Raw genomic sequence first — 6,000 nt, forward strand, 5'->3', positions numbered from 1 at the left:
AGGCCAAGGACCTTCTAGTCTTTCTCCTCCTCCTCCTCCTTCTCCTCCTTCTTTATTTCTTCTTCTTCTCCTCCTCCTCCTCTTTCTTCTCCTCTTTCATATTCTCCTTGCCTTAATTTCCCCAACAATGACATAATTAGCCCATTTAGCTCCAAAATGCCATAATAACCTCAAAATGGCATAAGAACCTTGGCTAGCTCATTAATATTATATAGTTAGCTTGTTTTCCTCTAAAATGGCATAATTAGCCCATTTAGGTCCAAAAGACATAGTTAGCTAATTTAGCTCCAAGAAGAGGAGAAGAGGAGAAATGAAAAGGAAGAACAAAAAGAAGAAGAGAAAGAGAAGAGAAGGAGAAGAAGAAGAAGGAGGAGGAGAAGAAGAGAAGAAGGAGGAGAGAAGAAGAAGGAAAAGGAGCCCTCCTTCTTCTCCTTCTTATTCTCTCCTCCTTCTTCTCCTCCTTCTTCTCCTTCTTCTTCTCTTCTTCTTTTTTCTTCTTCTCCTTCTCCTTCTCCTTCTCCTTCCCCTTCCATTCCTCCTCCTCCTCCTCCTCCTCCTCCTTCTTGTTTTTGTTCTCCTTGTTCTCTTCTTGCTTCTTCTCTTTCTTCTTCAATTTAGCTTATTTGTCATATATATGTTGTTGTTCTTCTTCTTCTGACTTTCTTATTCCCACTTTGTAGATTGGATGTACTATATGCATGGAAGCTGGCATTGGAGTGCTTTAGTTTCCATTTTTATTTGAGTTGATGAACCATGTGGAACTATATGTATATGTATATATGGATGAACAATATATGTGCAACTATATGTATGTATATCTGGATGAAACTTTGTATGTGTTGGTTCTTTTGATATATGGCATGTACGTTGATGAACAAATGGCATTGATGAGCTTTATATGTATATCATATATGTGTTGTGACCTATTTATCATATATGTGCTATGACTTATATGTATATGTGCTGTGAAATAGAAAAAATAAAATAAAATGTGACAATATATGCTCTTTGCCGTCTGCCAGCTAATGGCAAAGGCCTTTGCCATCAGCTGGCTCACGGCAAAGGTGCCATGTGGCGCCCAGTTGTGCAACCTGGGCAGTAGCAGCTGGCCATATAGTATCTTTGTCGTCTGCTTCCAGGGGGGAAGACGGCAAAGAAGAGGGCACAGAGGAGGGGGTGGAGGAGGTGGAGGCTGACGGCAAAGAAGAGGAGAGGGGAGGCAGACGACACAGAAGAGGGGGAGGCAGACGACAAAGAAGAGGAGGGGAGGCTGACGGAAAAGAAGAGGGGAGAGGCAGACGACAAAGCCTCCGTTAGCACCAAATAGAGGCAACGCCTGTCGGCTGCCGTTTCGACCACTTTGTCGACTGCTCCTATGAAAAGCGGACGGCAAAGAGCTTTGGCGTCCGCTTTGGGGAGACAGACGGCAAAGAAGCTACAATGCCGTCGTAGGCTGACGCAGAAATTTTGCCGGCCGTGAGATTCTTTGCCGTCTGTGATATTCTCTTTGCCGTCCGGGATTTACTCTTTGCCGTCTGTGATGGCAGACGGCAAAGAAGCTAATTCCTGTAGTGCTTCCTTCTATCAGCAGTAGCTAACTTGAATCTATTGTTCATCCAACTTTTGAGATCTGAGGAGCCGTTCCATGTTGCCAAATCCAGAGAAGGCAATTTTGTCATTGTCGCAGTAGCGTCCCAAATGTGTCTAGACCATGGGCAGTCGACGAGGAGGTGGAAAGTGGTCTCCATGTTCCGCATACATAATGGGCAAAAGTAGTTATTTACCCATCGACGCCGAAGAAGGACATCGGCAGTAAGCACTCTGCCAAGGATTACGGTCCACACAAAAAATCTGCATTTACCAGGAGCCCACGCACCCGAGACTAGATGATGGCAGTCAAAATTGATCGCCCCCTCAAATTGTAACACGTATGCAGACTTTGCAGAGTAGGTTCCGTCGGCCGAGAACCGCCAGACAATCTCATTTGTCTGGTCGTGGTGCAGCTCAACGTCATCCAACAAAGCTGCCAGCTTCGTAAGTTCCTCGGTCATGTGATCCATAAGTCCCCTTTGCAGGTCCGTGAGCCATGTCTCGTTTGCTAGTGCCTCTTTTACCGATCTATTCTTCCTCATTGAAATCTTGTATAGCGTTGGCGGGAGCACCTTCGGACATTGACCCTGCAGCCAGGAGTCATTCCAGAAGCTGGCTCTAGCGCCATCACCAAGGTAATGTTGGTTGCCACGGAGAGGAGTTCCTTCTCCTTGGAACTACATGGTAGCATACCTTGAGCCCATGGCCTCTGCGCATCTTTCCAAGCCAGCCATAGCCACCGAAGCCTCAACGCGATACCAAAATTACCAAAATCTAGGACCCCAAGCCCACCCAGGTTTGTAGGTCGACAAACGATACTCCAAGCCACCCTGCATTGACCTCCATTAGGGATACTCTCTCCATTCCATAACCAAGCACGACAAAGTTTTTTTTATTTGCTGGAGTACCCCAGATTACATTTAAGTAGCACTAGTCTCCCGCTCTTTGCCATCATTCCACCTTTCCAACCAGATAAACAGCTTCCGAACTTGAGGACTAAGGGTTCAAGATCCACCTTAGTCAGGCCTCTTAGCGAGAGAGGCATTCCAAGGAGGCATTCATGCGCAGGCCTGATGGAAACTGCTTTATCGGAATGCCTAATGGAGCCAGAATGCGCGAAAGTCCAAAATTTGCACAGCGGATGGGCAAAGACATGCTCTTGGAGGCATTCATGCGCAGGCCTGAGACGGAGGCAAATATATCTAGAAGTAGCTTGACCATGCACGCATCACGCTCAAGTGGATTGATGAACATTGCGACATCATCGGCGTAGAAGGAGCAGCGCATTAGCTTCCTCCATCCAGGGAGCCTGGAGAGGACGCCCTCTTCAGTTGCAAGGCTCATCATTCATTGTAGGGGGTCCATCACAAGAATAAAGAGGAAGGGGGAAATTGAATCCCCCTGCTTGACACCCTTCCTATGAAGCACATTGTCCGATTATGGTCCATTGATGAGCATCCGAGAAGAAGAAGCGCTCAAAAGCATCGTGATCCAGTCGTGCCAACGCTGACTGAATCCTCTCGCCCATAGCATGTCCAGAATGAACTCCCAAGAGACGGAGTGAAAGGCCTTCGCAATATCAAGCTTGAGTAGAATGGACGGCTTCTTAGACTTATGCAAATATTTGGCCGTGTTTTGCACATAAACATAGTTCTCCTGGATACTTCAAGTCTTAATGAAAGCACTCTGGAAGTGATCCATCAAATCAGCGAGCTTTGGCGTCAAGCGCCTCGCAAGGAGCTTAGTGAAGATTTTTATAATGCTATGCACCAGAGAGATTGGACGAAAATCCGATAAGCTATCTGCCCCGTGCTTTTTTGGGATTAGCACAATGAACTCTCTGTTGACTTGGGCCATCCCTCTGCTATCCAGCCGATGCAGTTGATTTAAAGCTTCTAGCACATCTAGCTTGACAGTTTCCCAGCAACACTTATAGAAACCGCCATAGAATCCATCAGTCCCCGATGCCTTGTCCGAAGGCATATCATTAATGGTTTGTCTGATTTCCTCTAGGGTGAATACACCCTCAATGTCAGTCGGGTCGACCCAATTCAGGTCCAGCTCCTCCCAGTATAATGTGGTCGTTGTACTGGAAGTCTTCCCAAAGATGTTGAAGATGTGGTTTCGGGCCAGCTCGGTAGTCTCCTCATTATTAGAAACCACCCCGTTCGGTCCATGTAACACATGGATCGTGGTACGATTGTGCCAGGCATTTCCTTTCCTTCCCATATATCCCTCCTCCCCATCTTTTCCTTCCCCGCCCTTTTGTCACCTCAGCATGTCGCTACTTCATCTTCTTCGTTCCTTCTTCTCCCAGTTCTTTCTCCCTCAAATCTGAAACTCGTATTTATTGATTCTATTGTTTGTACTCTCTAGATGCACGATGTGAGCTGTCACGGAGTCAAGCTCATCTTTCCTGATGGATCTGTGGAGAGGCAGCGACCATGGTGGGCATGCGGTCGTGGCGAATTTCCAGGTGGAGTTGACCAGAGGCAATGACGAGGGTGGGTCTCAGGCAATGGCAGCGGCGGACGATCCCGCACGAGGAGCTTATCCACTGCCCATGTCGCCATCTCATAGAAGGTCCGATCAATTTCGACCTCCATCTTGTGTAGACCCATCCATATCGAACTTGCAGCATCTTGATGTTCCGGATTGCTTATGAGGCTGTGACTGGTACATGGTGTCTTGTCCAGGATTCCTGCCAATGTGTCATATTCTAGAGCAAACGCATGAACAATTATAATTATCAACCTGCTCTTTGTATTCTAGTTATGGCCCTGTTCGGTGTCGCTCCGCTCCATGGCTGCGCTCCCGGAGCTAGCGGAGCTGCAGTTTCCTCGCTTCGCAGATTCCGGGAATAGGTGATTACCAAACAGGGCCTACATATCTATCAAGAGACTATCATTATTGTTTCAAGTGGAAAAAACAGGGTCGACGACGATGCCTTGGGCGTCGTTCCCCTGCTTGGAGGCGTCGGTATGGATTGATCTCCTCTTCCCCTTTCCCTAGGTCTTCCGGGCGAAAGACCTAACTTTGTTGTGCGGCTACGATGCTCACGGCGCCGTTTCCTTCTTGAAGGCGCCCTTTTGGAAACCTTGGGGTTGGGTGGCGCTTGTGGGTGGTGGGTGACGGCAGTGGTGCGAACCTATCCTAGCATCGATCTACGTCCGTTGCTTGAAGATGGACTCACGTAGGTGGAGGTCGTCGTTTGGCATTGTGGTGGCGTTCATGGCGGAAGACTTTACAAGGCTCGCGTTGGTGGTGGTCGTCGTTTGGCATCGTGGTGGCGTCAATGATGGAGGACCTGCTAAGGTTGACATCTCAATATGCTCTGATGGTGGATTCAGACATATTGTTGTTTTACTTTATAAGGTCCTCGAGAATAATCAATAAAATGGCTGCATGCATCACCTAGATACATAGGCCAGGGGTCATCCTCCTTTTCAAAAAAAAATTCTAATTGTTTTGATTTTTATTTGTATTAATAATGAATATTGAGGACTGTTTCACATCTGAAACTTCATGGCATGTAAATCTTCACGTTAATACTAAATGAGGTTATTTAGGTCCGCTAGCAACAGGTGCATCATTTGCGGTGCACAGGAGCTACGATTTTTCTATTCGGTTGCATTTATTTTTGTTCCATGGTGTTACTAGATCCCAATCATGCAATCGTCTAGGTGGCAAAAGATAAATCTTAAGTGCACCAGTGAACATGAAGCAGGTCAGGATTGACATGTTGCTTTTAAGGTGTTATCAATATTTTGTCCTCTAAAATAGCTTTTGAACTAACTAGGTACACATGCAAATTCCATGAAAATGTTACTAACCCATTTCCACCATTATAATGTGTTATCAATATTTTGTCCTCTAAAATAGCTTCTATCAATCTATCCTCACTATACCCACGAGGGATTCACAACCTCTCCATGCGTTGGTTGCGAGGATTTGCTATTTGTGTACAGTTGCCGCGTACATAGTCTTGTGAATCTTCCTATTGGATTGATACCTTGGTTTCATAACTGAGGAAAATACTTGCCGTCACTGTGCTACGTCACCCTTTAAGCTTAGAGGGAAACCAACACAATGAGCGGGGAGTCAAGATTTCTCGCGCCGTTGCGGGGTAGATAAGGTCAAGATCTATCATGTTCCTATACACAAACTCTCATCTCCTTAAAATTACATTATTTTCCATTTTCGTCTCATTTTCCTCTCCCCCACTTAATTTTTTTTGTCTTTTTATTTGCCTTCTTTCTGTTTGCCTTTTTCCTGCTTGCTTGCATCTATTACCTTCATGTCAACCCTCAAAAACAAAAAAATAAACAAGAAAAGTAAAGACATATGGATCCTCATCCACTTGCTAATATTTTCAAAAGATCTAATTATCTTGAAAGAATTGCTAGTGAC

Source organism: Hordeum vulgare, chromosome 7H (genome assembly GCF_904849725.1).
Source record: "Hordeum vulgare subsp. vulgare chromosome 7H, MorexV3_pseudomolecules_assembly, whole genome shotgun sequence".
In the NCBI taxonomy this organism is placed as follows: domain Eukaryota; kingdom Viridiplantae; phylum Streptophyta; class Magnoliopsida; order Poales; family Poaceae; genus Hordeum; species Hordeum vulgare.